Source organism: Aedes albopictus, chromosome 3 (genome assembly GCF_035046485.1).
Source record: "Aedes albopictus strain Foshan chromosome 3, AalbF5, whole genome shotgun sequence".
Classification (NCBI taxonomy): Eukaryota; Metazoa; Arthropoda; class Insecta; order Diptera; family Culicidae; genus Aedes; species Aedes albopictus.
The window spans coordinates 97,321,905-97,335,514 of record NC_085138.1 but is presented as its reverse complement, the minus strand read 5'-3'; the positions used below and the strand labels follow the sequence as shown (position 1 = coordinate 97,335,514).

Below are 13,610 nucleotides of genomic sequence, written 5' to 3'. Positions count from 1 at the left end.
ATAAACTGTTCCCTAGCTACACTTCACTCGCCACCGTACCACCGTACTCGTTCGTTTGCCTATAGTTGATCCACAGTTGGATTGTCTTGATTCGTGCCGCGTACCTACAAAACCTCAAATCAGAAATTTTGCATGAGCTGAAAAATGAAATACGTACTAATTTTGCTACTCTGATCAACTCTAATTCGCTAACTCCAAAAACATCGCAGCGTGTTAGATTAGACAATCGGTACACTAGAGCACGGCGACTTTTTAGCGTGACCAATGCTGCTCCGCCACAAAAGCCCGTACTTCTGCAGGGAACTGGTAGCACACTGTCCCCATCAACGGAAATACAGACTGTTCCGGCCCCACAGCCCAAGTTCTGGTTGTATCTGTCGCGTGTTGCACGAGACGTTTCCGTTGAGCAGATAAATGCTCTTGCATGTCACCGACTCGGCACGACGGATGTCCAAGTTATTCGCTTGGTTGCCAAGGGAAAAGATATCAGTACCCTATCCTTCGTGTCATTCAAAATTGGAATTGATGCAGGATTAAAAACTAAAGCGCTGTCTACATCTACGTGGCCAAAAGGTCTTGTTTTTCGAGAATTTTCTAACGATAGTACGGGTGGAAATTTTTGGCGGCCAAGACCTCCCCCGGAAACCAACGATCCGATGAGCAGTCGGATGGAAGCGGAAAACGCAACGTTGGAATAAACAACATTCAACCTACTGCAACCCCTGACCGCCACTACCGTTCATCACCGGGACGCACACTTGCCTCAAGCCCCAAGGAAGCCTCTAATCCGCTCAACACAGTCGTGCCACCCCAGCCAGCGACCAACAGTCGTCCCGGTCCTGTGTTTGAGATAGGAGATGGGGTCTTCCGAATTCCGTTCTCAGGCAAGTATGATTCCATTAATAACAGTTCGCTACCTGAAATACCTCCCGCTTCCAGTCGCCACGCTTACTCCAGTCGCCTCGTTCGCAATTCATCACGGTCCTCACCACTCCGTAGCCAACCACCGGGACGCACACTTGCCTCAAGCTCTAAGGAAGCCTCTCATCCGCTCAACACAGTCCTGCCATTCCAGCCAGCGACCAGCAGTCGTCCCGGTCCTGTGTTTGAGATAGGAGATGAGGTCTTCCGGAACCCGTTTCCAGGCAAGTATGCTTCAATTTTGAACAGTTCGCTACCTGAAAAACCTCCCGCTTCCAGTCGCCTCGCTGATTCCAGTTGCCACGTTTGCAGTTCATCACGGCCCTCACCACTCCGTAGCCAACCACCGGGACGCACACTTGCCTCAAGCTCTAAGGAAGCCTCTAATCCGCTCAACACAGTCGTGCCATTCCAGCCAGCGACCAGCAGTCGTCCCGGTCCTGTGTTTGAGACTGGAGATGAGGTCTTCCGACACCGATTATCAGGCAAGTACAACCTGCATTTGAACAGTGCGCTTCCTGTAACGTTTCCCGCTCCTAGTTCATTGACTCCAGCTGACCATGGGCATCATTGCCAGGATGATGAACGTGCTTCTTGTTCTGCACATATGGTGTCTGCCGAGCATCATAGATTGACGAACGCTGAATCTAGCTGTGGACCACTACAACTACGAGTTTATTATCAAAATACCAGAGGGCTTCGTTCGAAAATCGATACGTTCTTCTTAGCAGTCGTGGAGGTTGATTATGACATCATAGTGTTAACAGAAACTTGGCTCGATAACGTTATATTATCAACTCAGCTATTTGGGAATGCATACACAGTTTACAGAACTGATCGCAGTAGGCTTAACAGTAGGAAAACGAGAGGTGGTGGTCAAGGGGTTGGTCACTCGGCACATTGTGCCCGGCACATCTCGGCACACATGCCGGCACATCTCGGCACACATGCCGGCACAATTCGGCACACATGGGCACAACAATAAAATTTAACGTTGCTCTATAGAATCAACCTGTCAAAATACTCACGATTGAAAAAAAAACCGTTTATTTACATTTTTATCAAGTATGCTGGGTTGGATTTTGTTTGTAAACACCAATCAGATCAACAACATTCGACAAAAATTGACAGGGTGCTTCATTAGCGCAAAAACATTCAAAGAAAAAACCCCACTGGGCACGTACGGCACACCTTCGGCACGTTCGGCACACTTGGGCACACATTGAAAATTATCCGGCACAGTTTTGGCACACATTGGCACACGCTCAAAAATAATGGCACAAACGAAGTGTGCTGAATGGCCAACCCCTTGGTGGTGGTGTTCTGGTGGCTGTTTCAACAAGATTTAATTCTTGTGTTGACCCTTCGCCGGTTAGTAGTTGTTTGGAGCAGCTTTGGGTGAAGGTCCTTCTTCGTGGGTTTGCTGTCAGTGTTGGAGTACTTTATTTACCTCCTGATCTCAAAAACGATGTATCCCTACTTCAGCAGCACATGGATTCAATCGAATCTGTTATGTCCGGATTAAGCCAAAATGATTTCGCCCTGCTCTGTGGTGACTACAATCATTCCGAGATGCTTTGGTTACCCTCTGAGGACGGCGGTCTTAAAATTGATACCAGAAGCTCGAATCTCACGAGCGCTGGTAGTGTGCTGTACGATGGTTTTTGCTTCCATAACTTGTCGCAAATCAATTCGATAAAAAATGCAAACGGTGGTATTCTTGATTTGGTTCTGGTGAACGACACGGCGCTGCCAGTCTGTCTCCTTTCCGAAGCTGTCGAATCGCTCGTTGTAACCGATACCGCGCACCCAGCGATAGAAATTGATGTTGCGATGTCTCTACCGGTGGAGTACGAGCAAGTTTCTGACGGTGCGTCTTTCGATTTCCGTCGTGCTGATTATGAAATGCTCACCAACGACCTCTTATCTATTGATTGGCGCTTTTTGGACTCGGAACGGGACCTGGATGACATGGTGGAATTGTTCAGCAATGAAGTTCGTCGGATTATTGAGCGGTGTGTTCCACTTCAGCGTCCTCCGTTGAAGCCACCCTGGACAAACCGATATCTTCGTAAGTTGAAGCGGCGAAGAAGGTCAGCACTTCGGAAATATTGGCGTAACCGTTCTACACAGCTGAAACGTTGCTTCGTGGTTGCCAGTAACAAGTACACTAGCTACAATCGTCTTTCATACGCTCGATATGTTGACCGCGTTCAGAGGAATCTCCGACTACACCCGAAACGTTTTTGGTCCTTTGTGAAGTCTAAGCGCAAGGAAGATGGACTACCGACTGTAATGCACTATGGGGATTCTTCTGTGGAGACTGCTGCTGAGAAATGTAACCTCTTTGCGCAACACTTCAAGGCTGCCTTCTCGAGTGTCGATGTTACACCTGCACTGGTCGCTGAAGCAATTCGTGATACTCCATCGGACGTAATCGATTTCGGTGTATTTGATGTTAATGACGAACACGTTATCGGGGCTATCCGTAAGCTGAAATACTCTACATCACCCGGACCTGATGGCATCCCGTCATCTTTATTGAAAAGGTGTTCCGCTGCCTTTTTAACGCCGCTGATGAAGCTGTTCAACCGCTCACTACAGCAAGGAATCTTTCCGACCAGTTGGAAGACTTCCTTCCTTTCACCTGTCTTCAAGAAGGGCGACAAGCGGAATATAGCCAACTATAGAGGGATAACATCTTTAACTGCATGCTCGAAAGTATTTGAGATTATCGTGAAAAACATGCTTTTCGAATCTTGCAAGAACTACATTTCCACGGCTCAACATGGCTTTTTCCCGAAACGATCAGTGGCTACTAATCTCGTCGAATTCACTTCACTCTGTATTCGTTCAATGGATGCTGGAAAACAAGTGGATGTGATATATACGGATTTCAAATCAGCGTTTGATCGTGTGAACCATTGCATACTGCTCAACAAGCTCAGAAAACTTGGAATGTCAGATGGTTTTGTCCGATGGTTTAACTCGTATCTGTCTGGTCGGTCTATGAAAGTGCGTATCGGCTTGAATCATTCGGAGTCTATTACCATTCCCTCTGGAGTACCACAGGGGAGCAACCTCGGACCGCTTTTATTTTCGCTGTTCATCAACGACGTAGCGTATGTACTGCCCCGTGGCGAACGCATTTTCTATGCGGACGACGTGAAGATTTTCATCGTGATCACCTGCATTGAAGACTGTGTGGCATTACAGGCAGCGTTAAGCTCTTTTGAATGCTGGAGCAGGCGTAATGGTTTAGAACTCTGCGTGGGAAAATACATTGCTATAACGTTTTGCAGAAAAAGGAATCCAATTCTATTTGACTACTCCTTATCAGGTGAAACGCTGGAACGTAGAAATGAAATTAAGGATCTTGGATACGGAGATGACTTTTAGGCCTCACTACGATGATGTGCTTTCTAGAGCAAATAAACAGCTGGGCTTCATGTTTAAGATCGCTGATGGCTTTCGTGATCCTTTATGCCTTAAATCGCTATACTGCGCTTTAGTTCGTTCCATTCTGGAATCAGCAGTAGTAGTTTGGTGCCCATATAGTCAGAATTGGATCGACCGTTTCGAGGCTGTGCAACGAAAATTTGTGCGATTAGCGCTCCGGAGTCTACCTTGGCGTGACGCTGTTCATCTTCCGCCGTATGAGCACCGGTGTATGCTGTTAGGCTTGGAAACTTTAGCGAGTAGGAGATCGTCAATGCAATCCAATTTCATTGGGAAACTTTTGAACGGTGAGATAATAGAAATACACTAGAACTAAAATGGCGCTGTAGTCAGTTTTCCTATTTAATTATTTCAATAACTTTAAATGCAATAATTTACTATTTCTAAGTGTCCATCTTGTAGAGGACCTTTTGTTATGGTACACAAAATTAACTTGACACTTCTAGTACCGCTGCTGACGCTGTAAGGGCGTGGCAAACTAGATGTTAGTCACACGAACAGTCGCGACATTGGACTTCTGTGGCTAGTTATTCTACTGGTGAGATTGATGCTCCTTCTTTACTGTCAGAGCTCCGAATATATGTTCCAGAACGACCACTACGGCGCCGCAATTTCCTGCATTTGGATCCACGTAATAGTCGATACGGACAACATGATCCCATTAGGTTTATGATTTTAAATTTTAACAATGTATTTGAACTGTTCGACTTTCATTGATGTGTTTCGTTAGATTTTTTTTTTTGTTCTTTTATAATGTTAGCATTAGTTAGATAAGTCGTGCCGTATATGTAATTAATTGTAATGGTTTGTCATGTACTACTTCAAAAAATGCGGGTTTTTATGCCTGGTTAAGGCTTTTCCCAGCCACACTTCATTGAGATCCAAGTAGATCAGATGAAGAGAAACAATAAATAAACAATTAACAATAAATACTTTCTTCCTCCTCTCTACATATACAACTCATGTATATTCACAAGTTCATAGCTGTAGGAAGTAATCAAACAACGATGTTCTCTTCTCCAAGGTTTATAGGGCACTGCATGAAGTTCTTTCCTTCTCTTTCACTCTTACAGAAATTTTGTAAACAACAAGGCCAAGAAACGTCAAAATCCCATACAAAATCTAAACAATGCAGTGCCCTATTTAGGAATGATCGGCAGTTCTGTCATTAGTATTAAACAATGCCTACCTAGATTTAACTTATACACTACGGCCTACTACAGCTCGGCCATCCTGACAATATCGATGCCCTCATCGAGACCGCCATCAATTTTGAGTTTTTTTTTTGTTCGATGAATTTTCAGGTAATGGTTGACGTCCTCTTCAGCGTGTCCAGAAAATAGCAGCATCATTGAAATTTGCTTGAAAGCTTTCTCCGTGCCAAAGGTTCCAAGAAACTTCTAGCTCCAACTTCTTCAGCAACAACTTGTTTTTTTTATTCAAAAGCTTGAAAGTGTTTCCATGAGTTAATTTGCTCTTCTTCTCTTGCACTTCTCTTCAGTGGATTGTTCTCAAAGCTTCTCCATTGGCGAATATTCCATCCCCTAGAATGGAATTCGCAGTTTTGAATCGGCTTGAAAACTTTCTGTCCCTCAGACTTCGCGAGATTTCTTGCAGTTCCGTCTCGGGCGAGATTTCCAACCCCTAGATTGGATTCCGCTTTTTCGATTTCACTTCATTGCATTTTCCAGGAAAGAGTTGAATCTGAAGACCATTGGCGATCCCACTTCTGATGTTGTAGGAAGTAATCAAACAACGATGTTCTCTTCTCCAAGGTTTATTTAAGAATGATCGGCAGTTCTGTCATTAGTATTAAGCAATGCCTACCTAGATTTAACTTATACACTACGGCCTACTACAATAGCCATCGCTAGAACAGAAACGGGTTGAAAAATCCGTTTCTCTTCCTTTCAATTTTCATAGCACAGTGACAATCTATCAGATAACGCCTATTATTTATGCAAACAAGCAAACTGTGCCGCACTAGGCGCTGCATTATCTTCAGAGTAATCAACACTCTTATTAGAGTATATATTTATTACCTTACGCCAGGCATCCACGCACGAATGTGTAATCCTATTGCCCACCATATCCCACCAACACTCCGACATCTACATGAATTTGTGCAGACGCAGAGGTATATTCGATCTTTTGTGGATACAAACGATTGCAATCATCATAGCTTTCCCTTTCCCCACATTGACCTGCAACCTGACGTGGCAGGCGCTATTATCGCCTAAAAATTGAAGATCGCCAACACTCACACACTGAAGATGCCTGCTTAGTTCCCGGCAAATATCTCATTGGTTCCTTGTGTGAGTGTAGCTGGTCTGGCGATACTGGAGTAGCAACCACGGGCGTTCAATCAAGCTCAAGCTCAAAGATTAGTATAATTGCCCAAGCAGCACGCCTTGTTTCTAAGCCAGTAACAACAACCTTATTCACTGTCCGTATTACGGACAACAGAGAACAATTGCGTCTTCTTTGAAAACCCAAAAAGCGCAGATTCTGAACTGTTATGCATCATAAATAAGGAGGAAAGTTAAAAAAAAATGGAAAAAGATTTTGTCCAGACTCGAACCCTGAACGTCAGAAGTATTATCTCCTCACTTTACATACTATACCAAGAGCCCTGTGCTCTGTAAGAGAATCGCTGCTCAACACAACATAAAAGCAACTAAAGTTACTTGTTACTCTCTTGCACCTCATTTGTCACAAGTTAGAGAACTGTCAAAATGAAATACGTGCAAGTTTTCCGCAACACAATTGAAACCTAATCTGAACAAACAAACCGGAGTTAGATGTTTCCTACATGCTACATAGCATATTTAATGTAAGCTGACTGTATCATCACTTGCGGGGAATATGTAAGCTCCGCCTCCACAAATCGGTGTCAAACACTGATTTCTATGAAACAAAGCTGCAACTTCACGAATTTCGGAGTTTAAATGCAACTCAACTGACAAGATGGAAGTTTCGTTTGCTTTTAGTGAAACTCAGTGATTCAATCTTCAACCATCGCGCAACAATAAAGACAATGTCGCAATCTGTATTTGATGCTACAATCCACGCAATGCGACATAAGTTTGTCCCAACTTGAAAATATAGGATAAACATCGTACACCACGAGTGTAGAGATTTTTAAGCCTTGCATTGCGATTTTCGAACGGTAACTTCGAGTCGGTAAACACTGCAACTCTGCTGATGGTCTATCATCAAACAGTATTGACTTTGGGTTAGTAATAATTAATTATTCACTAATTGAAAAGTACGCAACAAATTCAGCTTCCGTTTTGTCTGCAACAAAAAAATTCGAGATCATGTCATTATCTGTTACCAGTAGGGATAAAGAGTAATCATCGCGCCTTTTATGTTGCTTGTGCCTCTTTTGGCTAACAATTCTCTTCACTGGTGAAACTCATTTGGACCAAGGCACAGAAAGCCAGATTTTGGATGATGTTGCTTGGGTGTGATATTTACTTCTGATCGGAAAATGTACACCGATTCGGATTTTAGGAATGCGGAAGAGCTCATTATTCAGTCGTGTAAACAAGATACTGTCAATTACTGGATTCTATAGAATGAAGGTGGGATAACATTCCGTTAAATTCCAGACACGAATGCCACATAAGTGGTAAAGTGTCTTTAATAAATATTAATAATAATAATAATTCTGTTAAATTAATCGTTATCGAAAGGTAAGCCCTTCTTTCAATGGCAAGAGCTTAAAAACTGTTCAAAAAAGGTTGCTGATCAGTAAGCGTAGTAAGACAGCAAACTGTAGTATATCTACACAAAAAACACATTGGAATTATATCACCGATAAAACAATCTAATAAATACAAAGCCCCTAACATCTAATAGCCATGTTTGCCGGGGAAAGTTAATCGCCAACAAATGGCGACTTACGCGACTGCTTCCAAAATCCATTACAGCATCTATAATTCACTTTGCTATCCAACCGAAACAAATGACACAGTAGATAAGGGCGGGAATTAATAGCTTTGAAGCCAATGCAATGGCTTTAACGTCCGCAAGAAAGCGTCTAAAATTTCCGGTCTGCGACGATGGCAGCGAAGCGGAGGAAAATGAGATGAGCTTTGCATTTTTGGGAAGTAAGGTTGACTCTGGAAGATTTTGGGAGTACCCATTACGTACGCAAATATTGCACTAAGACAGTTAATAAAAGTTGATTTCGAAAAGCAAAGTTGAAAATTATTTGTTTATTGCAGCTTGTTTACAATAATGCAGAGGCTGATGTAAATCAAGTTAATAATGAAGACCATCTCCTGTTCACTTGCAGTAATACATGTACCAATTCAAGTTCAATCATTTACATAGAATTCCATTTTTTTCTATTTGGAAAAACTGAAACACGCCTTCTTTATGTTTGATTCTATTGCTTCGTGGGTGCAGCGAAAAGGCTGGGCATTAATACAGAAGAAACCCGTAAGCTTAGGCAAAAGCGTGGAACGAAATTCATAATTAAAAATTCCGAAAAATTATCTCTGTGTCAATATTGGGTTTTCCCAGTCGTCAGGGATGAGATACTACTGGCATGATGTTACTTGCCTTGTTTCACGATGGGCATCGAGAAAAGCTTCTCCAGAAGTCTTAGCAAAAAATTGGCTTTTTTTCTCTCGATACGGTATTAGGGCGCTCTGTAATAAATATAATAAATCAGGCCTGCCGTCATGAAAACAGCTGACGACTCTAAGCGCCGTTATAAGCAACTGTTGGTTCTGTTGTAATGACATGATAAAGAACTGATGTAACCAGCATGTACATACCATGAAAAAGGAGAGATAGCAGATTGGTTCAGAAATGAAATTGAGCATGAACCATATAGAATGAAAATTAGTGTCCATTAGGGTGGCCCACACTTATATGAAAAACAAAAAAAATCGAAAAATGCCCAGTCTTACCTCCTAATTCAGTTGTTTTGGCCTCCGTGAAGCTACGTTTGAAATTTGAGCAAAATCGATTGAGCCTAAGAGGGCGCTCAAAACGCTTGAACTTTGTATGGGAAAGCTTGGCCAAATATATGCAGAAATTTTAAGTTTTCGAATTTTGCCGCTAGGTGGCGCCGTAAGCGTTCAATAAATAAACCCTTTTGTATTACTGTAGGTGACTATATGCCAAAGAACGTTGTCGAAGACTGCGAAGTGATCTGACGGCTGTGAAAAAAGTTATACCCTAGGCAAAGTGAGGCAAAGTATTGAGATTTCATTATTGATATTATTCCATTACATGTATTGGAAACAATAAAGTTTATCCTCACTTTACCTAGGGTATAGCTTTTTTCACGGACGTTGGATCACTTTGCGGTTTTAGACAAAGTTGTTTGGCATATAGTCACCTACAATAATACCAAAGGGTTTGATTATTGAACGCTTACAGCGCCACCTGGCGGCAAAATTCGGAAACTTAAAATTTCTTCATACAGTTGGCCAAGTTTTCAATCGATTTTGCTCAAATTTTAAACGTGGCTTCTGGGAGTCCAAAACAACTGGTTTAGAAGGTAAGACTTGGCATTTTTCGAAATTTTTGATTTTCATATAAGTGTGGGCCACCTTACTGTCCATTCCATCGCAAAACTTTGAACGCGGGATCACGATATCTTTTTTTATTTTTATTAACGTGTATTTTAACTTAAATGCTAATTCTACACTCATCACGATATCTTTAAAAAAAGCATTTATTTTTAATATTTGTACGTATTTCAATTCACGCGGTACGGAACGGATCACTTTCATAAATATTTGCATAGTTTATGCAAAATGATATAAAATCGAGATTTATTCTAATCTTTTAAGAAATCGTCCAATATCAGTAAAAAGCATTTATCTGCAATATTTTTTTTTAGTTAAGGCGAAACTAGATGCATCATCTAATCTTTTGGTTTTGTTTTTTTTTATTAAATAACGGAGCAATATTTCTAAAATCGGATTTTATACACATGTAGAGAAAGGATCGAGGCACCTTCTGATTTGTTTTGATGGTAAAAAATGTTTTTCAGTTTCATCAAAAGCTGCCTTGATCCTTCCTCTACATGTGTGTAAGAACTGATTTTGAAAATAGTGCTTCTTTATTTAATGGAAAATCGAAAACTGAAAACTAGGAAATGCTTAACATTTCGCCTTACGACGTTCGAGTGACATCATGATCACCGAAAGATGTCCCGGAGAAAAGGCGAAAGCAATAATATTTTTTTTAATTTTTGAAACAAATTCCTGAAGAGTTGGTTACGTCTGGCGTCCACGCACCAACGCAACGTGAACCCTCTGCCACATAGCTTTATCTCTCCAGCATCCCAGCATTACTTTGTGCGCAGTCACAGAGGACTCAACTGTCTGCCGTAGGCAAGAAGATATTATTCGCCTTTTCGTGTCTCGAAGTATAGTTATTTATGTGACGAGTTGCAAAAAGTTGTTTTTTTTTTCAGCACGAGTCGCACATTTATCCAACGAGGCTTGCCGAGTTGGATAAATACGAAGAGTGCTGAAAAAATCGAGTTTTGCAACGAGTTCCATACAAAATTTTATGCAATGATTTTTTCATAAGGCAACTCATTTGAGTTGCATAATGTTCATAATGAGTTGCATTATGAACATTATGCAACTATTTTTCATTATACAACTCATTTCAGTTGCATTATGAACCGGTACGGAAAAGTTTATCATAATGATACTGAAATGAATAGTATGAAAAAGAAATTTTGACACTGAATTGCATAAAATAATTTTTAGTTACCATATTTACACTTTTTTGCTGTTTTCACAGCGTTTTGGCTACCTTTGTGGACACTCATTCTCTCGCTCTTTTTGGTCATATGAAAGGAATAAAAGGGTTGGGTGGTCTCTTCGTTATTTTAGAATTACAAATTGATACTACCCTTAACATTTCGACCATATTGAAACAGAATGTTCCAAAACAATTCAGGTTTTTTACAAAGAATACTTAAAAGCACATATGTAAGCCATGTTTAACTAGGCTGTTCACGTTGACGTTGGGTACCATCGCGCTTCGACCCTGCACTGGAGTCCTGAAGATCCGGGGTATATCTCGGATGCAGTGGAAGTGATTGGATCGTCTTCGTCGACAGGAAACGATGAATAAACCCCGTGACCAGGTTGCGAAATGTAGTTCTCCTTGATGATGACGAGTGTGCCGACTTCAATGGCGACCGGCGGGTTGTAACATTTCGTTGCGCAAGACTGTAGCAGTTGCAGTTACTCTGGCTCAACTCTCAATGGTCCACACGGTTGTCGGCGGTATCCCTCCAGCTTTGTTCAGGAACCGCTAGCAGATTGCATCCTACAAGCCAGTGCTAACAAAGTTAACTAATAGGTCGTCGTAGGCGAGGTGGCTTCTGTCGATGATCTCCTAGAGGTAAGTCAAAAATTAGCTGTCGATCAGCGGTTTTTACTTTCGGCATGCGATAGACTCTGTTGAGTGCATTGGACCCACCCTTGAAGGTGGTGGAGTTGTAGGAATGGAGGGTAGCAAGCATCTCAAATGCATGATACGGGCTGCTGTACGGCTTAAATGCTTAGTGGTTACCCCCATAATAAAATACTGAACTCTAATAATCTTTTTGAAATTTTAATCAGTTTTTTTATATTTTTGGTGTTGAAAACTCTTATTCAAAAAGGTTTCGAAAAACCTTCACCTCCGAAAGAAACAATTTTAATAGAGCTCTAAAACTTCAAAAAGTACTTTTGTCCCACTTAAACTTCTGCCCACCTTACTCTAATTATTCTGCCCCCACGAAACGGTTGGATCAGATCTTCCGGCGAAACATCCTGCAGCACTTCCTGAATGTTCTTATTTATTTACTCCATCTTCGACATAGTCGCACAGATTGTAAAACTTAAACTAAACAAAAAACATATTATTCTAAATTTCTTAACCTATTTTTGAACACAGTTTTCGACATATTAAATTCAAACAACACACTAACAATGTTAAACACTCTTAAACATGACGTAAATGGGTTGTTTTGCCCGTACGTGGTACTATGAGCAGGAATAGCGAGAAAAGGCACACTTCGAAGTGCTCGGGGAGGAACATATAACGGAATTTCCGCTAGAATTGACGGACAGGCCATGTTTCCCGAAATGACGTCAAAAATAAAAAGTTGCTGCAGTTTGACACGCCTCGCCGAAAGAATATCTAAGCCGATTAGCTTGCAGCGATCTGGATAGCATGGAAGGTTTTCTGGGTCTCTCCAAGGAAGGTGCCTCAGGGCAAATCGCACAAAACATTTTTGCACGCGTTCCATCTGTAGATTCTGTGTTAAGTGGTAGGGCGACCAGACGGGAGCAGCATACTCCAGAATGCTTCGTACAAGGGCACAAAAGAGAGTCTTCAGGGCATGTATATCAGTGAAGTCGGCCGCGTGACGCCGAATAAAGCCTAATGTTGACCAAGCTTTGGCGGTTATGATGGTTATATGCTTATTGAAGCGCAGTTTGGAGTCAATGGTTACTCCGAGGTCACAAATTTCACTAACACGCTCTAACCAGTGGTGGAAATGGATCGCGAACGTGTGCTTACGCGCTACAAAAAAATGCCATCGCATCGCAAGCCTTTGCTGTGCGATTGTGTTCGCACGCTTGTGGCTCACGATCGTACGACACGAACGCCAACGAGTGCATCGCATCTTTTGCAAGCGCGATGCTTTTTTTATTTTAGAGGTTCGCGGCCGATATTTTTGTAATTAAATCAAATAATGGTAAACTTTTCCGTCGATATCATTTATTGGTATGGTACCTGACCAGTATAATCATAAAACACCCAACTAATTACCTTTAAGTGTACAAAAAATGGCAACAAACCAAGTACTCTACATTGTGATCCTTCTGGCGAACCAACTGCGATTCTGCTCGTTCGACATTTGTTTTGTGTTGGTGCGTCGATTCGGGAAATCGTGAACCGTTCTCTCTTTTTGGGTTCGCGAGCGCGTGAGCAAAGATTGTGTTTGATGCGAACCAAAAAACACGTCAAGCGCATGATGCTTTCCACCACTGGCTCTAACTCGCCCGCACCAATAGCATAGTGATGCATCCGTGGGGCAGGGCTGCGTGAAAATGATATTGCCTTGCACTTACTGCTATTTATACGCATGCCATTGTCGCCGCACCAGACAATAAGAGTGTCAATGTCATTTTGAAGTATGACACAGTCCAAAGCAGATGAGATAATGCGGTACATCTTAAGATCATCAG

The 13,610-nt window shown here is 41.9% G+C and overlaps 1 protein-coding gene and 1 long non-coding RNA gene across 3 annotated transcripts in view; both read right to left on the bottom strand.

The window, feature by feature from the left end:
• LOC115267628 (neuropeptide CCHamide-2 receptor-like) overlaps positions 1-13,610 on the bottom strand; it is a 204,338-nt gene that overhangs the window by 45,781 nt on the left and 144,947 nt on the right. The gene's annotated exons all lie outside the window — the stretch shown is intronic.
• Positions 633-1,790, bottom strand: LOC134289534 (uncharacterized). The gene is made up of 2 exons (XR_009998553.1): positions 757-1,790; positions 633-713 (listed from the first exon to the last, which is right to left on the bottom strand). It is a non-coding gene; the product is annotated as an uncharacterized LOC134289534 (long non-coding RNA).